Here is a 25,446-nt window from a genome sequence, read left to right as displayed (position 1 = left end):
AAACGTGATGTATAGTGATGGTCGGTGTACATTTGTCTGTCTGTCTGTTAGCAGCATTGCTCAAAAACGGTCTAATGAATTTGAATGAAATTTTCAGGAAAGGTCGGAAATGACACAAGGACCAAGTGATTAGATTTTGGCTGTGATGCGGCTTATAGTCTGGATCCACTGATTTGTTAAATATTTCTGTATCATTGTGAGATAGCGGCATGGTGTCAATACTGCCCATTGATCACACATGAGACTTAGGTTCTTTGCACTGATATTGACTCCACTACACTTCATAGCATCGTAGAACTGCAAAATACAAAATATTACTTCTCCACCTGTCTTAAAATACATTGCTCTATTATTGTAAACAAAAGAAGTGTAAACTAATCACTTTGCCTGATTGCAACCAATGGGAGGGGTTAGCTTGAATGCTGCTTTTCTTGTAAAACTCTTACACCACATTTTCCATGTGTATACACCAGGGAAGGAGAGACAACTTGAAAATGCTTCATGTTCATGTATGTACATATTAAAAAACAAAACAGAAAATAAATGATATCAATAAACAAATATTAGAAAATCAGTGATATACACACGTGGACAAAATTGTTGGTACCCCTCAGTTAAAGAAGGAAAAACCCACAATTCTCACTGAAATCACTTGAAACTCACAAAAGTAACAATAAATAAAAATTTATTGAAAATTAAATAATCAAAATCAGCCATCACTTTTGAATTGTTGATTAACATAATTATTTAAAAAAACAAACTAATGAAATAGGGCTAGACAAAAATGATGGTACCCATAACTTAATATTTTGTTGCACAACCTTTTGAGGCAATCACTGCAATTAAACGATTTCTGTATTTGTCAATGAGCGTTCTGCAGCTGTCAACAGGTATTTTGGCCCACTCCTCATGAGCAAACAGCTCCAGTTGTCTCAGGTTTGATGGGTGTCTTCTCCAAATGGCATGTTTCAGCTCCTTCCACATATGTTCAATGGGATTCAGATCTGGGCTCATAGAAGGCCACTTTAGAATAGTCCAACGCTTTTCTCTCAGCCATTCTTGGGTGTTTTTGGCTGTGTGTTTTGGATGGTTGTCCTGTTGGAAGACCCATGACCTGCGACTGAGACCAAGCTTTCTGACACGAGGCAGCACATTTCTCTCCAGAATGCCTTGATAGTCTTCAGATTTCATCGTACCTTGCACACTTTCAAGACACCCTGTGCCAGATGCAGCAAAGCAGCCCCAAAACATTACTGAGCCTCCTCCATGTTTCACCGTAGGGACAGTGTTCTTTTCTTCGTATGCTTGGTTTTTGAGTCTATGAACATAGAGTTGATGTGCCTTACCAAAAAGCTCCAGTTTGGTCTCATCTGTCCAAAGGACATTCTCCCAGAAGCTTTGTGGCTTGTCAACATGCATTTTTGCAAATTCCAGTCTCGCTTTTTTATGAGTTTTTTCAGCAGTGGTGTCCTCCTTGGTCGTCTCCCATGAAGTCCACTTTGGCTCAAACAACGACGAATGGTGCGATCTGACACTGATGTACCTTGGCCTTGGAGTTCACCTTTAATTTCTTTGGAGGTTGCTCTGGGCTCTTTGGATACAATTCCAACGATCCGTCTCTTCAATTTGTCATCAATTTTCCTCTTGCGGCCACGTCCAGGGAGGTTGGCTATTGTCCCGTGGGTCTTGAACTTCTGAATAATATGAGCCACTGTTGTCACAGGAACTTCAAGCTGTTTAGAGATGGTCTTATAGCCTTTACCTTTAAGATGTTTGTCTATCATTTTTTTTCGGATGTCCTGGGACAATTCTCTCCTTCGCTTTCTGTTGTCCATGTTCAGTGTGGTACACACCTTTTCACCAAACAGCAGGGTGACTACTTGTCTCCCTTTAAATAGGCAGACTGACTGATTATGAGTTTGGAAACACCTGTGATGTCAATTAAATGACACACCTGAGTTAATCATGTCACTCTGGTCAAATAGTTTTCAATCTTTTATAGAGGTACCATCATTTTTGTCCAGGCCTGTTTCATTAGTTTGTTTTTTTAAATAATTATGTTAATCAACAATTCAAAAGTAATGGCTGTTTTTGATTATTTAATTTTCAATAAATTTTTATTTATTGTTACTTTTGTGAGTTTCAAGTGATTTCAGTGAGAATTGTGGGTTTTTCCTTCTTTAACTGAGGGGTACCAACAATTTTGTCCACGTGTGTACCCGTGTTAAAACCCCTCCTCCTCTCTGTAAAAAACTTATTTTGTACTGATTTTGAAACTGGCTCGTACTCCATTCCTTAACCTTACTCTACATATTGAAAGACAAAATGACTTTAGAGTTGTGTAAAATCTATCATGTTTTAATTTTAAATCCCCCCCTCCAATTACAACCCTCATCCCTGTCGAAGGAAAAGAAATTCTGAATATGGACAGGAAGTTGATTGTTTATTGCTTTGTACATTATTTGTGCTGTTTGAAAATTAACCAGGTTAGTGAATTTTAGTATTTTTGATTTTAAGAAGAGTAAATTGGTGGGATATCTTTAACCAATTTTATGAATTACCCTTCTTGCTCTTTATTGTACTATTGCTAGTGACTGTAGTGAACATTTATATGTAGTGCCCCAAACCTCGGTGCAGTAATTTAGATATGGTCAAAACCAGTGAACAGTATAGAAAGTGGCATGACTTCTGGTCAGAAATGTCTTTTACTTTATTGAGTACTGAAATGCTTCTTGATATTTAGTTTGAACACGTTTTATGTGAGATGTCTGGTTTACTTTCTCATCAATTGGAACACCAAGAAACCTACTTTCATGAACTCTCTCAATTTCCACACCATCTGCCTGTATCTGTGCATATGTGTCCCTTTTACCATGGCTATAGCAATCTGTTCTGGCTTGAAGGTGAAAAAATCCCTCAAAAATGAAAGCTGATTTAGCAGATTAGTCATGAAACACAAATCTACTGTGTTGGTGTCCAGGGCTGCTGTATTATTTACAAGTATAAGCCATTTTGTAACCATCCTCCCAGACACTGATTTTGTCCATACTGTCTGTGAGTATAGACTGAATCAGCAAAATCTACCCAGCAAACTAGACAATACAGCTCAGCAGTAAAAACAACTCAGATGTGCAGCTCTTGTAACTTTCAAACGTGGAATGAACATCTTGAAAGTCTCTTATATTGTTCAGATCAAAAAAAAATTAAAGCTGATAACTAAATTAATCTACAATATTTTTATCATTTTGTCATCATTCTGGTGAAAATTGCCAAACACTACCTCTTTCTAACTACTTTTATTCGTCTTTTGTAGTCCGTATAAAGAATCACCTCAGGCTTTAGGGAATCTGGACATCTGCTGTTATTTTCACACTTTATTGCTGAAAATATGAACCTAGAGCAGAGCCGATCAGTTGATTGTCACCTGAAACCTAACAGACAACTTTTTTGATGCTTCATTGTTATTTTAAGCAAAAATTTAAAAAATTGATAGTTACAGGTGCTGAAAAGTTGCTATTTTTTGCTATATGACAGGAATTTCTTAGTTTTCTAATGTGCTACTGAGTAAATAATTAATAGAGAAAGGCCCAAGATGAATCAATGACTTAAGGGCAAATTTTCAGATTAATCAATAATGTAATATAATCTGCAGCCTTAATGAAATCAGTATCTATCTACAGGATCAGAGTCTCCCAAGAGGTTCCAGGATTCATCTAAAATCTACATTTTTGATGGATTTACTTTTTCCTCAAATTCATTGATTCTTTTTTAAATGAAATACAAGATCTTTTTACTCTTAAAGGCTCTAAAAATCCCTTTAAATCAAGCAATCTGAGAAGGAAAAAAATCTTAAGTCCCCGAGCTGTGATGAGGATGTCACAGGCAGATGCGGCTTTGTTTTAAGGAGGAGACACAAGACAAAAATCACTGTTGCATCTTGCATGGCAGCAGAACTGCTCATGAGACATTTATAGACTTGTTAAATGTAAGTGAGCATTGTACATGCACTGTTGAGGGCTAGATTGAGTAAATGCTGTGGGATAAGTTGAAGTGAATCACCAACATGTGGCATGCGTTTTTCCATGTTCCAGAGTGTATTAAGTGAGTGTAGATCTCCACAGTGTGTCTGCTGTAGATGGAACATTACTGAAACCATGTCACAGCTTAAGAAGAACAAGAAGAGGCTGTTAGAGGTTATAGGCTGGAGGTTTGTTTTTCTACTCGAAGACTTCAGCACATCAAATTTATAGTGTCAGTGAAGAGCTTTAGAGCCAGGCGAGGAGGAAGCAAGAGGGTTTGATGTTGTCATAGTGACTGTGTGTGGTGTTTACAAATGCACATATATGTTTGTATGGGTTATAGCTGAAACTGGCAATTGCTTTCACAGTCAGTTCTGAGAAACTGTTGAGACATACACTACCGTTTAATAGTTTGGAATCATAGTCATTTATTACATTAACAATGTCTATACTGTATTTCTGATTAATTTAATGTTCTCCTCATTGAAAAAAAAATTCTTTGAAAAACAAGGACATTTCTAAGTGATCCCAAACTTTTGAATGGTAGTGTAAATTGTGTGAAAATAATCAGTCACACATCATAAGTCCAGAGCCAAGAATGAGTTCAACCAACAGTAAGAAAAATATACATTTTACTTTAATGTAACACTTACAAAACAGAAAACATGTTCAGTCATCCATAGATGAATTCAAAATTAGATTCTCTTCTCATCCACATCAGCTTAAAAGCTGAGTTTCAGGCTTTATTTCTAAGAACAAGCAGAGCTCCGTAGGTTAATGAACATAATGTAATGTTGGCAAAGCTGAAGAACTGCTCAGAAATGGACCTTAAGGTCAGATTATACTGAGGCAGAGAATGAACTTTCAACTCAGATTGTGAAAACTGCTGTCAGATTTGTTGACTTTCAACCAACAGTGATTGTCATCATGCGTTCATTTGCTGATTATTTTCCTTGTTTATTGATTGTCTTGTGTAAAAATGTTGACAAATATTAAATTTACTTCAATCTCTTAGAGCCCAAAGTAACATAGTTAGATATTTATCATGTGAAAATCTAAAGTTGCAGCAGACCCTATTATTATTATTATTATTATTATTATTATTATTATTATTATTATTATTATTATTATTATATACAGTTTGCAGCTGTATACAACCAAAAAAGTAGAGCAAATTGTCATTGTCATATTCAAAAAGTTCAAGCAAGTGAATGTTTAACATTTTCCTCAGATAACTAAAATTATATATTGATTTTCAAAATAGTTGCATGTTTGGTTGATAATTTCAACTCAAGCTGAAAGTCTGAATGGCTCCTCGGTTCCTCCTCTGTCTGCTGTAGTGTGAACACACAACAATGTGTGTCAGCAAATATTGTCGATGTTTCTTGCTTTTGCTTTAAAAACCAGCAATCTTGTCTCTACAGTGAAATGCAGAAATAGTGATGCTCACGATATCACAAATGTTATTTATGACCTGCGTGGTTATAGATATTTATCCTCAGCGTGGATCTCGATTCTAACAGCCTGATGAGTTTTCATTCATGAGAACAGAAGCTTTTGTATGTATGTGTCTGTTTGCGTATTTCTCATAGCTTTTAGCAGCTGAAGGAGTCACTTCCATTATTGCTCACTGAGATTCTTGCACAGCTGCACTGGGTTCACAGAGTGTGTGAACACTTTGAATCCAACAGCTGAACCAGAGGCTTCAATAAATGCCTTGTCCATGCTGCCTCTCTGCATTGGGCAGTGAGGGAAAAAAAGGTTATTGATTGCAAACAAACAAGGATGGAGAGTGTTGAGGTTCTCCACACGCCCTAGAATATTGATTGGATTCTTAAAACTTTGGAGTATGAGAAATGGGCTTTGCACTGATTGCTAAATGGTGTTTCCATTTCAACCACACGCAAGCATAGGATTTTTTGTTTACCATTTGTGGTTGAAACATCACGTCCATACAAAAAAGTTTCCATACCTCCTGATGATTACCTGAAATTACCCAGAAAGTCATAGTTTGTGTTTCGTTCCCTTACTGTATATCCATCCATCCATCCATCCATTCATCCATCCATCCATCCATCCATCCATCCATCCATCCATCCATCCATCCAGCCATTATCTATTCTCTATAATCCTCATTAGAGTCACGGGGGCACTGGAGTCTATCCCATCTGACTTAAGGTGAAGGAAGGGTACGCCCTGGACAGGTCCTCAGTCTATTACAGGGCTATAAATAGAGACAAACAATCACAATCACATTCATACCAAAATCAGTTTATAATTACACTTAACCGGCAGCATGATTTTGGACTGTGGGAGGAAGCTGGAGAACCCGGAGTAAACGCACACATACACAGGCAGAACATGCAAACTCCATGTGGGAAGATGTGTCAACCGGGGATCTTGTACTCTGCCGCGCTCCTTGAAGGAGTAACAACAAGCAATATACCTCACTGAAAACAAAACTGAAACTAAAAGCTTTGCAGAGGATTTGAATCATGCCGCAATCAGGCAGCTCTGCTATTTATTCCAGGAACGTGGTGGAGTTATATGATGATCGGCATTGGTTTGTTTGTCTGTTTGTCTGTTTACAACATTATTGAAAAACAGACGAGTGTATGTTGATGAAATTTTCAGGGATGGCGAAGAATTATCCTTCTTTTGTCCTTTTTGCCTTTATTCTGAGGTGAACATTGAACAGACAGACAGTGTGAGTAGTGGGAGTGAGGAAGGATGTGCAATAAAGGCAAAACCGGCCAGGAGTCGGACCAAGGACTGTGCTGTTAGTTTCATTGTGATCTCAATTTTATTCTCAATTGTGTGTGAAGTTGGAAATGTTACAAAATGCAGATTCTTTGGTCGTAAATGAGTCCCAGACACTTGATGCCATGGGAAGAAAAGAGAGATTTTGTATTGAATACTCAACGGAGGCAAAGCCATCACTAGCTGTTTTCCATTATGTATTTTTTTGTTAAATGGCAGAAGTCTAAAAAAAGATTCTCAAAAAAAATTCTGTGCTGTCTTAACATGCTTTTAGACATGTTCAGAAAAACGTCAGTGTGCTTGATGGGAGATGGAAGCACATTTCTTGAATGATGTAGTGAAGATTTCACTCACGTTGCTGATCAACTTTTCCTATTTCTTTTATTGACTTTATCTCATAACAGCATGAAACATGGCCAGCTTACATGAAAGAATACTGACAAATTTCCGAATCCAAAATAATTTTTAACACTTTTTCTAATGTTTTTTGTTGATCCATGGCCAAAATGTATTTGTTTCCTTGGCCAGAAATGACAGAGTTATGTGATGACTGGCGTATGTTTATCCGTCCGTTTGTCTGTCTGTTAGGAACATTACTCAAAAATGGACAGACGGATTTGAATCAAATTTTCAGAGATGGTCAAAATTGACACAAGGACCAATTGATTAGATTTTGACAGTCATGTGGCTCCACAGATTTATTAGAGATTTCTGTGTCATTGCGAGATAGCGGCACGGCGGCACTGTAACTATGACAAGTGAGCACTTCGTCAGCTGCCTGCTGAGAATCTCATGATTGCAATCGTACTACAAATCGACTGCTGCAGACCACAAATGTTTTCAAGATTTCATCCACTGGAAATCAAACAATGGCTGACCAGCCTTGGTGGAGTACTGCACTCTCTGAGTGCTTTTCTTGTTTTTTGTGTTATCCACAATGCTCATCCTTGTACAGATGTTCCATCACAACAATTTCAGCTTTCACTATTTTAAGGAAACACCATCCCCACATTCTTTGTTTAGCCCTGTCCATGATAACTGTGATTGATTTCAGGGAATACAAACAAGCCAGAGTGTTTTTCCCCCTATAGCAGAATGTTACTGAGCTGCAGCCATATCATCATGTTCTACAGAATGTGCTGGCGAAGTGAGACTCCACGTAGGTTGACGCTTCAACATCATAGATGCAATTTGGGCTATAGCACCTTGCTCAAGGGCGTCACAACAATGGTACTGAAGGAGTCTAATATTTCCTGATTCAGCAAAGGTAAAAAATTGGTTTGACATTTTTGAGAAATATGCTTATTTGGTCTCATGCAGAGAGTGAAATGAGAAGGTAAAAAAAACAATCTCACACCTGTCCATCAAATATGAAGCTCAAAAACAATAACCCAGTAATTAACATATTATTCCTCATTCCTCATGGTAAAAGTAGAAACACATTTCTGTGGCGATTATTTTACTCCAACTTCAGCAAGCCGTGGGGAATTAAAGTACAAGCACTTGTTTATTTCCAGTTTCAAAAAATTTACAAATTCACTAAATAAATAAATTAAATCCAAATATTTCTTGGCCACCTCCACCAGTGATATGCGACTCTGTTCAATTACTCAGTGACATGCTCCACCACAGCAATAAAAAGGATGTTGTCAAATCACAGCAGGAAAACAGACTCAGTTATAAGATTGTGATTCCTATATGGGGGCGTGTGGGGGGATGCACAGTGATCGTAAATTACTTCCTGCAGTAATGAGATATAACACCAGGGTCAAATGGAGAGAGCCCCGCAGGGAGAAACATGATTGGATGATACACAGATGGCACATACTGTGGAGACGAGCATCTGTCTGTATGGTTTTCTTTGGCTCTACAATGACTCACAAGGATTTTAGGTACCGGTCCTGATCAGCATCCCTGCATGTCATTATCTGATGTCGTGAAGCTGCTCAGTCTATTATCAGAGGAAACATGCACACCTGCCTGCTCTAATTCTTCGTATTCACAGCATCATACTAAACAACAAAAGAGCTTTGTGTGTCTTTCCTCAAATGTGATGCAGCATTCATTATGCTCACAAAAACTGTGATCCTAAGATTATTTTTGCTTATTTTTTCCTGCATTATTAGATAAATAAATAAAAATGGCTCAGACTGTTTGGCTTTCACACACGGTGTACGTTGTACATCAGCAAATTTGTATTGACTGAGTGGATGCAGCACGGCTGAACTGATACCCTGATGTTGACTCATCCTTTCCACATAACAGGCTTTATCTGACCACCTGTGTGTCTGCGTCCCCTCCGTGTCCTTCCTGTCTATCCCAATATTTGTGATGAGCAACTTTCTGTCTCTTTCTTCCCTCTCTATCACTCCATTAGTACGTCTTTCTCTTTATATATCTCTTTTGCCCGGTGGCAAAGCATTTCTCACAGGAATGACAGGAGAGTGGCCTCAGTCTCCTCCCTCCCTCATGTCTGGCTAATTATTGATAGCCTAATATGTCTTCTCAAGGAAATGTCAAAGATCATTCTTGCAGTGTGTGTCCATGTGGGTGTGTTAGACTTGCAGGATGTGTCATGGTTGCAGGTGAATGGAGACGCTCTTTGACTTTCAGTCTCAGGTGTCAGTGCTCTTGAAGACTGTCAGAAATTACTCGGAGTTTCGCTGTCGAGAACTGAGCTGCCACAAAGAGGACGAAGCAGGTTGAGTAACAGCTCTGATCTGTTGTAATGTGTCTGAATGTCTCCTTTTGGACCACAGTTGTATTTAATCTGAAATTGTAGTTGGACGCTTCCTCCAATGGATTTTGTGTTAGCTGAAATGAGAAATTATGCTCGGCTAAAAAAAAAAGGCTCCTGATACAACCACCACAGCAGTGCCGGTCAACAGGTACACCCTTCTCTTCTGTGGTTCCTCGGTGGTGGAACATGTTACCAAACTCTGTTCTCCTAAATAGATCCTTGCTTGTGTTGTATCCACTCTCAGACGTACATCGCTTTGGATAAAAACGTCTGCTAAAGTTATACAGGGTGTCCCTAAAATCTGGACACATAGGAAATCTCATTAACTATATTTTTTGCCTACACAAATTAAACATGACTTTGTCGAAAGAAGAAAGAGTTGAACTGGTACTTCTCAGTGGACGTGAAGGATGGACATATCGATAGATGATAGGGTTAGGGTTAGGGAAGTGATTTTTTTGGAGCTAGCATGAATGCTAGCCGTGACCAATGCTTTAGTTTTGGCTGATATATTTGGTCATCCAGAATGGGGTTTGTCCATGGCACTGCCTGTTTCTTTAAACTTTTTAACCACCTTCGCCACTGTGGAAAAGCCAAGTACAATCCTCCTTGTATTCTACTTGGCTATCTTTTGATATGTCCATCATTCACGTGCACTGAGAAGTACCAGTTCAACTCTTTCTTCTTTCGACAAAGCCATATTTAATCTGTGGAGGCAAAAAATATATAGTTAATGACATTTCCTCAGTGTCCAGATTTTAGGGACACCTTGTAGAATTGTAGAGTTCTGACTCAAATGATTGAATGAGGGTTTTTTTTGTGTGTGTGTGCGTGTGCGTGTGCGTGCGTGCGTGCGTGCGTGTGTGTGTGTGCATGTGTGTGTATTCAAGTGAGAGGATGCAGTCCAAAAGAACCAAGAAAATAATCCTAAGTACACATGGACATTGAACTTTACTTATCTAGTTGCATATTTTTTAAAAATGTATCAAAATTAATGCAACAGAACTAAAGATGCTGTTTTGACTGTCAACACTTCAGTCAGAATCCTGAGTCTGTTATTCTTGCTATGCTAGTTGCAGTTGATGTAGCCTAAAGCAGAGTTGAGAAGCAGAAAGCTTTCTTCTTTCCGACATTCACATCTCTACAATCTTCAGCTCCAACCATCAGGAGATTTTTACCAGACTTCACACAGCTCCCTCTGGAGTCACATAAGCCTCTATACAAGTTTATCCCCAGGACCTGGAACCAGACTTCCATGTGCCAAGTCAGAGCAGCTCCCCTTTAAGTATTACCAATGATATATGAGTGGTGTAAACTTGGACAGCTTCAGTATATAAGCAGCAGTTGCACAGGCTAATACGAACAAGCTTGGTGCATACTTAAACTGTGAAGTCCTTTTTTAATTATTTTCTGGTTCTATTGTTGATCATGTAAAACCATATTTCCTGTGTGGATAACTGGCCTCCAAGTTTGCAATCACTTTTAGCTCCCACTGATTAATCATTGATTGTAGTGTATAAAGGATGTAGCTGCAGAAATGGGCCTGTGGCGCATGTATTTTAGCCTGTTTTTGTCTTTTATTAAAAAAAACATGAATTTTAAAGAGACACAGGAGTTTTAACTGTCAGCCTGCTTTGCTTTGACAAATCATTTCCAGCTGGTAAGTGCATTCTCTTGTAATAGTATAGTTTTGTTATAGCATCAGCACTCTGTTCTGCAGTTGTTGAATTGAGGAGAATCTTCTGAGAAAAGAACAAACCCTCCATTTATACAGTTACACATTTATGCCAGCAAAAGACACAATAACTAGATCATGAGAGCGGCTGAGGGTTCAATGCCTCTCATCAAGGTGTATTTGGTAACGATAGGAGCTATCTCAGGAGGGGAGAACCCTACAGGTTCTCTTTCCTTATTCACATTTTATTTACCTGCAATTATTTACTTATGATTTTGTGTAGTGTGCTGTTGGGGTAAGCTGAAACATCCTTAACTGTGCTTAAGGTGTCAAACACATTATGTTATAAATTCTTGTTCATGTGTGTCCATCTACTATATTTATTTCTGACAGTGATGTGAGATTACATCAACCTTAAAGAGTTTCTCCACGTGAGTCAGGTTAGCCGTCTCTTCTATCTGTTTACACAGCACTGTGAATTATTGATGAATGGGGCTCTATATATAGGACTTGAATGTGATGAGGGCAGCAGCAGCAACTTTGTCCTGAGGGGAAAGAAAAGGAAAAGGCTGCATTTGAAAAACGTGTCCAAGATCTCACTGTACGGGAGGTGTTTGTGGTCAGAGGGCAGATCCACTGAAGATGTCGTAGATAGTGGACATCTTTTATAGCTCTCTGTCCAATTACCTGGATCCTTGCATAGAACAAAACTTGGATGCATCACCTCATTGTTCTCTAAAAAAAATGTCAGCAGCCTTTGTTACGCTTTGTTGTTTTTGCAGTTTTTACCTGAGATCGAGTGCAATGAATGAAGTGAAGCAGAGTCAGTTGTTTTGTTTATTATCATTATTTTTTGTGACCCCAAACATTTGAACAGTAGTGTCGATTAAATGATCAAAATGTCATTTTGAGCTTGTGTTAATGCACAGATTATCACTGATTAGCACACGTCTGCTTGACATTGCTGTGACACTACATATAATCAGTTACAGCCAAGAAAGGCTGTGTTTAGTGATCATTAGGAACCAGGATTCCGTTGATCAAGAATGAAAGTACAGAACAGTTTGGACTATTTCCTGTGGGAAAAGACAGATTTTTGATCAAGGTTTTGTTCTCACTAGAATTGAAAACACGCATACAAGTTTCATCAGTTTATTCAGTTCCACCTGCTGAGACTGAATATTTTCCTGAAACTTAGTGACTAAGTTAAATCAGCCTTTTTTTAGCTTCTGCTTCTTTTACAGAGAAATTCGGTATGAATAGCTGACTTTGAATCTGTTTCTCCTCATTTTCCTCTGAGAGGTTGAGGAGGAATTCTCAATAGTAAAATAGCCCATGAAACAGAAAAAGATTGTGCTCAAAAGTGTTTTTATTCAGGAGGTTGTGAAATTTCCTCAGTTATATGTGGTGTGTAGCTTTGTTGTCCTGTATTATTTTGATTTCACACTGCGCCAAAGCTTTTGAAGAAGAAGTGAGGAATGCTATGTTTGAAAGAATGTGAATCACCTCAACTGTTGGCTTTGTTCTGCTGGGACTGATTTCTGCTCAAATTTGTGGGGCATTGCTGGTATTAAGAAGATATTGGAGTGGGATGCAACATGAACAGAGACTGTTGAAAAAGACAGTTTAGTTTAGAATTATCTTTCTTTTGTCCTTTTTGCCTTTATTCTGAGGTGAACATTGAACAGACAGACAATGTGAGTAGTGGGAGTGAGGAAGGATGTGCAATAAAGGCAAAACCGGCCAGGAGTCGGACCAAGGACTGTGCTGTTAGTTTCATTGTGATCTAAATTTTATTCTCAATTGTGTGTGAAGTTGGAAATGTTACAAAATGCAGATTCTTTGGTCGTAAATGAGTCCCAGACACTTGATACCATGGGAAGAAAAGAGAGATTTTGTATTGAATACTCAACGAAGGCAAAGCCATCACTAGCTGTTTTCCATTATGTATTTTTTTGTTAAATGGCAGAAGTGTAAAAAAAGATTCTCAAAAAAAATTCTGTGCTGGCTTAACATGCTTTTAGACATGTTCAGAAAAATGTCAGTGTGCTTGATGGGAGATGGAAGCACATTTCTTGAATGATGTAGTGAAGATTTCACTCACATTGCTGATCAACTTTTCCTGTTTCTTTTATTGACTTTATCTCATAACAGCATGAAACATGGCCAGCTTACATGAAAGAATACTGACAAATTTCCAAATCCAAAATAATTTTTAACACTTTTTCTAATGTTTTTTGTTGACCCATGGCCAAAATGTATTTGTTTCCTTGGCACACTACTAGTTTTCAGTTTAAGTAGTGCAGCCTATACAGTCACCATTGGACAACACTTTGCAGCCTCATTTATTCCCCCCAGAACAATTTCTTTAAAGAAAAAAAATGGAAAATTTCAAAGTTAATTTCAAATTGGCTTGACATATGAAAACACTGCTACTTTTGGTCAAGTTGGTTTCGTATGACTAAATATATAGAAGTTACATTGTTCCCAAGAATATGTACCAATAAGTGCACATCACTTGTTTTTATCAGAGCATGTTTCTTCACTCTTGAATTTAACCTCCAACAAGAAAAGCACTCAGAGAACACAATACTCCGCCAATGCTGCTCAGTCGTGTGATTTCCGACGGATGAAATCTTAAAAAAAAATTTGGTTCGCAGCAGTTGATTTGTAGTAGGATCGCAATCATGTGACCTTCAGCAGGCAGTTGATGTAGTGTTCACTTGTTGTCATGGTTACAGTGATGCCGTGCCGCAATCTCACAATGATACAGAAATCTTGTGGATCCAGACTATAAGCTGCATCACTGCCAAAATCTAATCACTTAGTCCTTGTGAAATTTCTGACCTTCCCTGAAAATTTCATCCAAATCTGTTGTTAACAGACAGACAAACCAATGCTGATCATCACATGACTCCACCACGTTCCTTGGTGGAGAAGTTATTTTTTACATAGTGTGAAATCACTAGTGTAGCAGAGGTGATTATAGTTGTATATAACCTTTCCATAACGCTGGATTTTATTACAATTTTTTAAATATTTTTTCTCATTATTATCGTCTTCCTCACCCCACCAGTCTCTTTTTTATTTTGTATTTCAAATTTTTATTGTCATTTCACAAACACGGTACATTGCTTCCACAAGAACCAGCATAGCCTACTATAAAAGACCCTACTTTCCAAAAAATGAAAACATGGTCTAAGGCAGAAAACTGTTATATTCAGTCCATGTTTACATGGTTCCAAAATCCTTCCCACAGCGATTTGTCCTCCAACCTTGAAATATCAGACAATCTTCTAAGCATACATTCATATGACACAATTTCACTCAAAGCAAAAGCCCACTCCCAAACACCTGGGACAGTGGGGGTTTTCCAATGTCTCAAGATAATACGGCATGTTATCATACTCATAGAAATCACAGAGAATTTTTTTAGATACATTTGGTATCTAGATATCTTTGGTATCCCCCCCCATGTTGGTGCCCTTGTACTATTTCTGTAATGTGCCGTGCCCCAATATTAGATACATTTATGGTTATTCATCTAACTGGGTAGAAAAATGAACGCCACTAAATATGTTTCATTTAACATAAAAGGGATAAATAGTGCTGTTAAACATAAGAAACTATTATGTTGGTTGAAAAAAAAGCAAAGCTAATATAGTTCTGTTACAAGAAACCCATTTGGATGACAAGGAACATGAAAAACTTAAGAGAGAATGGGTAGGTCAAATTTATTACTCCTCTTTTTCCACAAGTAAGAGAGGGGTGGCCATCCTGATAAATAAAAACACTCCGTTTACTCTGGAAAAATGTGTTAAAGATTGTGAAGGTCGTTATGTGATTATTACAGGATTCTTATATGGGGAACATGTAGTGATTGGATGCGTATATGCCCCAAATGTGCACCAAGAAAACTTTTACTCTAAATTATTAGCTGATGCCTCTGCAATATCTACAACATTCAGTATACTTGTAGGAGACTTCAACTGTGTTATGAACCCTGAGGTGGACCAAAACCCCCTGACTAAAGTCATGTCTAAACTGAGGGAAGCAACAAGAGAGATATGTGTAGACTTACAGTTGATGCTTGGAGAATTCTCCACCCAAGAGGGAGAGATTATACCTTTTTTTCACATCCACACCAAAGTTTTTCCCGAATAGATTATTTCCTTGTCTCGAGGACGGTGTTAGATAGAGTAGAGGAATGTGCTATAGGTACCCGTCTGCTATCAGACCATGCAAATACGTCCATTATAGTCTCTCCTCCCTCCCCCCAATCTGTACCACGTTACTGGTGACTAAACCCCTCGCTTTTTAATAGCCCCGCATTTGTAACTTTTATGGAAGAACAAATTAACATTTTCCTGTCAACTAATGATAACGAGGATACCAACCCGTCGATACTTTGGGATACGCTCAAAGCTTTCTTGAGGGGAGTTATAATTTCATATAGCACAGCTAGAAAAAGGGAAGCTTTGAAAGAGCAGTTGAATTTAGAGATCCAATTAGCTGAGCGCGATAAACAACTAAAGGCTAATTACTCTGCAACACTGATGAAAAAAGTAGAAGCCACACGGTCAGCTCTTAACCAACTTCTAATGCAAAAGGCAGAAGCAAGTATTTTCTATGCAAAACACAGACTGTTTGAAATGGGCGACAAGCCAGGGCATTTACTTGCACGCTTAGCAGCGGGTAGGCAGGATGCTAGGGCTATCTCCTCCTTAATGGACGAAACGGGGAAAAATCATTATGAGACCAAAATGTTGGTGGAAATAATGAAAAATTTCTATGAAAAACTTTATACCTCAGAATCTGATACACCAGAACATGTATGCAGAGTTTTTTGGGAAAGCTTAAACTCCCCTCCTTATCAGAAGCAGATGAATCTGCATTGGGAAGACCAATCACCGCTGATGAGATAAAAAATGTAATTAATTCCCTGCAGACCGGAAAAGCCCCAGGGCCAGATGGTTATGGTCCAGAATTTTATAAAAAATTACTAAAATCAGTAGATAGATCTCTGCTAAATATGTACCTTCATTCAATAGAGAAAGGCTCCCTACCATGTTTTTTATATGCGGCCAATATGTCTTTGATTTTGAAAAAAGGAAAACCCCCCGAAGAGTGCAGTTCATACCACCCTATCAGCCTGATGAATGTGGACAGTAAAATCTTTTCGAAAATATTAGCGAAAAGACTTGAGAATTACCTCCCTCTCTTAATCGGTCATGACCAGACTGGCTTTATTAAAAACAGGAACTCTTATACCAATATGAGGAAATTACTTAACACTATTCAATATGCAAATACTAATCAAGCACAGGGCCTGGTTATTTCACTCAATGCTGAAAAGGCATTTGACCGGGTGGAGTGGCATTACTTATTCTTTGTCATGGATAAATTTGGACTTGGGGAGGAGTTTATTAACCTCATTAAGTTGATATATTTATCCCCCAGAGCAAGTGTACTTGTAAACAGTTTAAAGTCATCAGAGTTTAAACTGGGGAGATCCACTCGGCAAGGGGACCCTTTATCCCCACTTATTTTTGCACTGGCCATTGAACCACTGGCGGAGACTATTAGAAGTCACTACAGCATAACTGGTTTTAAAATAAAATCCATATCTTATAAGATTGTGTTATATGCAGATGACATTCTTCTTTTTCTCACCAGTCCAGTCGATTCTATACCTGTTTTAATGTCTGTCATTCAGACCTTTGGATCCTTCTCGGGTTACAAGATTAATTTTAGTAAATCAATGGCCATGCTAATTGGATACGGTCATAATGTGCCAAAAATACCAAACTTTCCATTCTCATGGTCTACCTCAGGATTCTCATACTTGGGTATCTCGGTATCCCAGAATATTAAGAGTTTATTAAGACAACATTTCAACACTGTACATAAAGATATCAAGAGTGATCTTAATAGGTGGATGGATTTGCCAATTTCATGGACGAGTAGAAATGAATGTTCTACCTCGGCTGCTTTATCCCATGCAGATGTTACCACTGTTTATTTCTAAAAAGTTAGCAAAAGAGGTTGAAAGAGATTTCTCAAAGTTTATCTGGCAAAAGAAAAAACCCAGGTTAAGTATGAAAACTTTACAGCTCCCAAAAGACAGGGGTGGTCTAGCATTTCCTGATATTATATTATATAATTGGGCCTGTCATAGCAGATTCATACATGATTGGGTTCACTGTTATTTAAAGGGAAATGGTAGACCCACTTGAATCCTGGGCTTGTAACCCATTTAGATTGCTAGGGGAACTCACTAGTAAAAATACTGCCCCCCCTAAAGTAAGGGACAACCCAATACTTCATAGTGCCATTAAGACTTGGCAGGACATGCATAGGTTTGTGGGTAGAAAAGGTACCTTTTCCTATCTGACCCCACTTATGGGTAACAGGGACATTTTACCTGGAGTTGAATATGCTGTTTTCCGCTCCTGGCAGGAGAGAGAAGTGAGAGTTGTTGGGGATTTGTTTGATGATAACAATGTCCTATTGTCTTTTTCAAAAGCTCAAAATGGATATGGTCTCCCACAAAAAGACTTTTTTGCTTATCTTCAAGTCCGTCATTTTATCAATACCAATCATGGGCCGACTCAAACTGAAACACTGAAGAGTCCAGTTGATGAGTTCCTAATGGATTTTACATTAAACAAAGGTCATATCACATACTTTTATAATAGCTTTCAGAGTTGTAACCAACACAATGTTCATGGGCTTTGTAAGCGATGGGAGGAAGACCTTCAAAGTGTATACGATGATGTCGCTTGGGAGGGATGTATTCCGGCCACTCACTCTCTGTTTCTCAGTAATAAATGTAAAGAATTACAATATAGAATACTCCATAGACAGCACAGAACACCTCATGTTATGAACAAAATTGATCCTAACAGATCACCAATGTGCCTTAAATGTAAGTTAACTAATGGGACTTATATACACTGCTTCTGGAGCTGCCCAAGAATATCAAAGTTCTGGTCATGTATATCCAAGGAATTGACAGCAATATTTAAACATAGGATATGTAAGGATCCGGGTCAGTTTTTATTGGGGCTGCCACCTCTAAACAGAGTTATGGATGGGAAAAGATCTAAGCTACTCAATAAACTTCTATTTTTGGCCAGAAAATGTATATTACTTAATTAGATCAGTGAAAAAACTCCCACGGTGACTCAGTGGTATATGGAAAGACTAAGTGCCAAATTAAAAGGAAATGACACCACGTTTATGGACATATGGCAGCCTCTAATAGATTTCTTGCCTAAGGATCTAAGTGAAATTATCCAGAGGGGAAGCACTGTAGTGGAAGGTCCCCGAATAAGTTTTCGATGTTAAACAATACTTCTTGTGTAGGTACAGGGACACCTGTGTGTTTAATCCCCACCACCACCACCCCTCTTTTTTATTTATTTATTTATTTATTTTTCTATTTTTCTATTTTTCTTTTCTTCCTGTAGCGCAGACCACCACATAATGATATATACATATATGTATTTGTGTTATGTTAATTCTGAAAATTTAATAAAATCTGATTTTAAAAAAATGCTTTATGATATTATCAAATTGTCTGAATATACTGGATGGCAATCTGAGGAGTAGCATCATAGTGATGTAATTAAATTGTGGAATAATTATCATTTTTATTACATTGACCTTTCCCCACAAGGAGAGTTTCAACTTGTCCCATTTTTCAAAGTTTGTTTTGGTCTTTATTAGTAGTGGATTAAAATTAGACCCAACTATGTCATCAATATCCTCAGACAATCGAACACCCACATATTTCATTCCCTTACGTATCCATCTAAAATTAAATTTCTCCACCATAAACGCTGAGCAAGTTCTAAAGAGAGGCATGGCTTCCGACTTACTCCAGTTAACAGAATAACCTGAAAATTTATAAAAGGTCTGAATTGTTTCCATTAAATAGGGTAAAGAGTCCAAGGGATCTGACACTACTGCCAGGATATCATCTGCATAAAAGAGTAATTTGTGTTCAATCGCACCACCTTTGACTCCTTTAATACCGGAGTGTTTTCTAATAGATATTGCAAGAATTTCCAAGAAAATTATAAATAGTAAAGGGCTGAGAGGACAACCCTGACGTGTCCCATGTGTCAAACTGAAAAAGGGGGAAACCATTCCATTAGTCATCACTGCAGCTCTAGGTTCAGTATACAACATTTTTATCCATTTAATAAAATTTACATTAAAGCCGAAATGAGACAGGGTGGAGAACAAATATTGCCACTCCACCCTGTCAAAGGCTTTTTCCGCACCTAGAGAAAGAGCGGCTACTGGAGTATCTTGTGACTGACTGAGCCACATCAAGTGCAATAGAAGTCTGACATTATCTGTTGAAGTCCTGTTCTTCATAAAACCCACTTGACTAGGATGGATGATATTTGGCAAAACCAATTGTAACCTGGTAGCCAAAATTTTGGTTAAAATTTTACAATCAAGATTGGTCAGACTGATTGGTCTATAATTAGATGGATCCGTCACGTCCCTCCCTGTCTTAGGAATCAATGAGATCAGAGCCTCATTGAATGTAGAAGATAGTCGACCTTTGTCAAACATTTCTTGAAAAACCCCTTGCAATATTGGTGCAAGTATATCTATAAACACTTTATAATACTCAACTGGAAGGCCATCATAACCAGGTGATTTCCCATTTGCCATTGATGAAACTGCCTTTCTTATTTCTCCCTCTGTTATTGAGAATTCTAATTTATCTGCATCTTCTGAGCACAATTTGGGCACTTCAATGTTAGCTAAGAACTGATCAATTTGCTCTTGGGATTTAGATATAAAAGAAGACCCCACCAGTCTCTTCTGTGTACGTCTGCCTCTCCTGTTAGTGATATCGAGGTCGTCCTCTCTGTTGCCTGTGACAGATCTATGATGGTCAGTGGACATCAGACTGATTCATGTTGATCTGGTTGCAGGAGTGATCGAGATGCAGCTGAGACTGATAGACCGTCTTTGTCAGAGGATGTGGGGGATAAAGACTGTGCTTTAAATTGTTCTGATCAAATATTCTCACAGTAGCAGATATCAGTGTTAGTAAGCAGGACTTTGATAATTTCGATGTGTTCTACAAATGTATTAATTGTATCTTCACTTGGCTCATAGTTGAAAGTCCATTTGTATGGCCTAACTTTTGTTCCGCTGTTAAGTTAATTATTAATCATTTTATGGCTGCCATGGTAACAACACATACATTCCAAACAGCTGATGCATATCTGTCAAGTTGATATTGTCGTAATCTCCTATTGCTTAAACGATACCTGCTCTTTACTGAAGGAATCTGTGATGCAGTATAATGGAGCACCTTTTATCGTCTGAACGATTGAACTGTAATTATGAAACAATTTCTGGTTCTGGCCTCGACTGTTTTTCTTTGTTTTTGTGTTTTTTCTCCTTTAATATTTACTTTCTTCTTCTCAATTAAGTGAAATTTACTTTGACATTTTCTTCTGTATTTTGTGGTTTAAAAACAGCTTTTGTAAAAGCCTGGCTACAGTCTTTGGAGGAGCACAATTAAGATAACAACCTTCTGTCACCTCTGACATCCACTGTTATGACTCATTTTAACTGTCAACAACATGTCACGCCGACAACTGATGATAAATGTCTCTCACCCAGCTCAGGAATACCAATATTTCTTATGAATAAATCATTGTTTATATACATTGAGTTCATTCAGAAAGTGAAAAATATTGAAACAATAATGACTAAATTATAGGTTTTTCTTTACGCAAACTACCTATCTCTTAGCCAACCAGGCTGCATATGCACTTCACAAGATACTCCAGAATATCCATCCATTATCTATTCACCTCTGAACAGAACTGGAGTCTATCTCAGGGCAGGAAACTCCCTGGACACGTCGCCAGTCTATTGCAGAGTTACACATAGAGAAAGACAACCAAGCACCCTCTGGTTCACGTCTACAAACAACTTAGGATCACCATTTAACCTCCTGAACCAGGGATATTCTAGCTGTGAGGCAACAACCACTGAGCCACTGTGTAGCCCTGCTCCAGAATATGCAATGTTCAACTGTGCAAACCAAACTAGAAGAAACAACTGCTTTTCACATGAAACTGAAAAAATCAGAGTGGTGTTCTTATTTTAATTGATACTACGCTCAGTTCAGATGAGCTCAGTCATTCTCCAAACTCGTCACATATGCATGCTTTATCAGTGCCCAATGACAGCACTTTTTAAAACACTACATACAGTGTGGCCTATAAAAACCCCAGGATGTTTAAAATAAACACCATGAGACGTAAACCAAATATTCTGTGCTGCTTTTTCAAGTATGCACTTAATTTTGTGAAATGGTGTGTTTTAGACCAAACGATTGTTAGTCCTTAAGTTAGCCAAGCAGTTTTGGTGAAAGCAAAAATAAATTGCAACTGGACATTAAATTTAGTCAAAAAAATAAAAGGAAACAAAGTGTCTTGCACACACTCACACACAGTAACCCACACGGCCCATGATAATGTCACCAACGCATATACTCATTCCCATTTCATCTCTTCGGTCCCCAGTAGCTTAGTGTTTACATGCTGTGAACATTTTGTTAACAGCTCCCCAAGCTGTTCATACTGTTTGTTTTGTAGCCTAATTCCTCTCCCATGTATTCACCCACACCTCTGCATTCTCACTCACAGGTGCTTTGAGAATTTAAATCAAAGTGAGAAATCAAAGTGTCAAATAGTTCATGGAACTAAACTCAATTCTCCAATGACTCACTCCACTATTACTCCAACCTCCATAAATGGTCAGCTCAAACTGGAAACAGTTTATTGGTGCCTCAAATAGCTACAGGTGGCATCAATACCAAATGACAGTTTGCACGTGTTTCTTAGACACCAGCGGCTTTGATCAAACGGCACTATTTGACACCTTGTGAATGAACCCATTCCTTCAGACAGGACACTTTCTTCAGATTTATGCATTTATTACTCTGCCAAAGAACGCAGCAGTTATGGGATGATTGGAGTCTGTCTGTTTGCTACATTACTTAAAAAATGTAAAAAAAAACGGATTTGGATGACATTTTCAGGGAATATCAGAAATGACACAAAGACCAAGTGATTTTGGCAGTGATGTGGCTTATAGTCTGGATTCACAGATTTGTTTAAGATTTCTGTATCACTGCGAGTCAGCGGCACGGCATCACTGTAGCTATGACTGCAGCTGAACACTACGTCAGCTGCCTGCTGACAATCAAATTATTGCTATCCTACTACAAATCAACTGCTGTGGACTTCAGGACTTATCTGTCGGAAATGATACAAGGAACAATTGATGAAATTGCGTGGGTGTTTCCGAGTCCCATCAATTTCCACTGCCCGCTACATCTCCGTACATGACGTACACATGCATAACACACGCCTGTGCTCAGGGCAAGGTCATTTCGTTTGTGGGTACGTCTATATTAAATGACAAGATTCTATGTTGCCATGATTTCTGATCATCAGTAACTACTAAACAAATGCTGCATTTACAAAATAAATATGCTGTATTTCTGACAATGCCATATGGGGGAATGAACAGCCTTGGTGGAGTACTGTACTCTCTAAGTGCTTTTGTAGTTTCCGCATGGCATCTATTGGTGACTCTGACTGGTGCTCTGGAACAATCTGAACAAGAATGACAGACAATTTCTGAGGTCACAGGGCTTTAGATTCACAACATGTGAATAATTGAATATAAAATTAACAATGAAAACAGTTGCTGAAGCAGTAGGAGGATGGGGAAGTTGGTGAGATGAATTGCAGTTCTGTAGTCTGATGCAGAAGCAATTAATGGACAGAAAAGAATGTGTGACTAAAGATGAAGGCCTGAACTTTCTCAAAGTGCCTCTGTTTCCCTGCATTTTCAGAAAATCCTTGCTTATTGATTTCAGCAGTAATTCAGTCGTCATAGGGCACCTGTTGGATGCTGCATTTATCAGGGCATTCAGACCTAACAGTTTCCTGGTGCATAATATTATTTCAGCCAGTTGAAGGTTAACATTGAGCTAAAATGTTCATATTCATCACCAGTTCTACCAAAGTCCGGTCTTTGGACGTCTCATGTATCCACACCGGAGTATCTTCAGCGCTGCACACAAGCAGAAGCCCACCCACCCCACCCCCATCTCCTCCCTCTAGCCTGGTGCTCTGTCTGAGCCATTCAAGCACAACACAGGATTATCCTTCACTCATTCAGAACCACACACACACACACACACACACACATACTGTGTATTCCTATCATTGTGAGGACATACCATTGACTCCCATTCATATCTAACCCCTAACCCTTACCCTAACCCTAACCTTAATCCAGACCAAAACAATGCCTAACCCTAAAGAAACGTTTTTGCACGTTTACTTTTTTCAGTAACAACAGCATGGCCAAGAAAACACTGTTTCCCCTCATGTGGACCCAAATGAGGTCCCCACAAATGACATTTCTTTTGGTTTTCCTATGGTTGTGGGGACATTAGGTCCCCACAACTATAGCCACCACCTGATCACACACACAAGCACACACACACACACGTAAAAACTTTGCACAGCGCTCCAGGCAGGAAGATCTCAGATCACAGATTAGAGTGCTCCTCTTCCTCTGCCCTGCACGCTGATGGACCGCCGCTCAGTCAGTCAGAGAGGAAACAAACAGACAGGAGGGGAGGCGAGGAGGAGGAGAGGGGCTGCTGCTGCTGGAGGAGCCCACGTGTCTCTTTTCTCCTAGCTGTAGCCTTAGCCGCTGTTAATGGACGACTGGGGGTAAGCTTTTGTTGTTTTTGTGGGGGCTGTGGTCTCCCTTTCTCGGGTAGCCTGCACGGCCTTTGTCTCAGGGCTTTTCCTCTCTTGACGTGTTGATGCTGTTGGCTTGGCGTGCTGGGAGCTGTGGTGCCTTTTTGATGCCTGTTCACTTGCTTTAGAGGGATGGGGTCTCCTGATGCTGGTTTGTGCTGAGACTGAAACGAAAGAGAAGGAAGAGTGAAAAATGTCTGAGTGGTGTGATGGTGACTAAACCTTTGGAGGGTGCTGCCAGTGTTTGAGCTTTGATGTGTGTGTGTGGGCAGACACTGGTGTGTTGTTTTGCTATTTTAGAGAATGTGTACTCTAAATTGGGATTACTGTCAGATCTGTACCATGATTTCTGTCTCAATTTTATCTCTACTTGTTGGCTGAACAGAAAAATGGAGAAAGCTTGTGAGCAGTTGTTTTCCTTCACTGCGATGTGGCTTTATTCGAGCCGAGCAAAGAGCTACCCTGAACAAAAGCCCCCTCTCGGCATGTAGATAATGGATTCACCTAGCTTGATAAACACCCACTTCTCGAGCCCACTCTCCACACTTCGTTGCTGATTTGTTTTGCCCAGAATTGTTGGGTTAGACCGGCTGTAGAACTTCCCATCAACTAACCAGATTTTTAATTCTTTTGGAGTCCACACTTCTTGATTTCATCTCTGCTTTTCATTGTGAGAAATGTTTCATCCTTTGGTCCATGATTGACCCAAATACTCATGCAGGTCCCTCCCCCTGACCTCCTGTCACAACACACCACTGCTGCTTGTATTTCTATTGTTTCATATTTAGCTCTTCTGCATCAAGCTTTGGCTTTGTTAGTAATTTTTTGTTATTTATTAGACAATTGAACTGACTTCTAATTTCTAATCCACCGCTGGTCTCAGATTTACTCTTTGAGAAAGAAACAGAAATGTAGAATATTTGTAAACTGCTGAACAAGCTGCTTCACTAATTATGTTTTTTGAACGGTAGTGTATATGTGGAAGAAATGTGTTTGTTCACTTTCTCACTGAGGGTTAAATGAGAAGATTGCCTCTGGATTGGTATTTTATGGTAAACAAATGGACAGCTTAATATAATATATTATAAACAGGGCTAGATAGTTAACCTGGCTCTGTTCAACACGCATTAACTATCCACAATATATCAGGTTTATTTAATCCACATTTACAACAGAATTGAACATGAAAAGCTGTGGTTTCATGGAGAGTTACATGTCATAGTATTTTATAGTGTTGTTCTTGGACAGCCTCACATAGTCCCATGCAAAACAAATTTTGCATTTCTATCTCCTCTGCAGATTAAACGGAGAGTATGTTTCAGACAGAGTCAGAGTGAGCTTTCGATATGCTGATGGATCAATTGTTCCCTTTGGCCATGCTAACTGTTTCCCCTCCGTCTCCCCTCTTTTTGCAAAGCT

General features: G+C 38.7%; 1 protein-coding gene across 2 annotated transcripts in view; it reads left to right on the top strand.

Annotated features, from left to right (window-relative positions):
* Positions 1-25,446, top strand: part of pacsin1b (protein kinase C and casein kinase substrate in neurons 1b) — a 53,914-nt gene that overhangs the window by 6,000 nt on the left and 22,468 nt on the right. The window contains exon 1 of one of the 2 annotated variants that reach the window (XM_022199131.2): positions 23,803-23,997. The exons of the other annotated variant lie outside the window; for it this stretch is intronic. The gene's annotated coding sequence lies outside the window, so the exon portion shown is untranslated. Of the gene's footprint in view, positions 1-23,802; positions 23,998-25,446 lie in introns of those variants that run through there. 2 annotated transcript variants of the gene reach the window in all.

The sequence above is a fragment of the Acanthochromis polyacanthus genome, chromosome 5 (assembly GCF_021347895.1).
Source record: "Acanthochromis polyacanthus isolate Apoly-LR-REF ecotype Palm Island chromosome 5, KAUST_Apoly_ChrSc, whole genome shotgun sequence".
Classification (NCBI taxonomy): Eukaryota; Metazoa; Chordata; class Actinopteri; family Pomacentridae; genus Acanthochromis; species Acanthochromis polyacanthus.
Note: the sequence above shows the minus strand (reverse complement) of the source record. Positions and strands in the feature narration are given on the sequence as shown.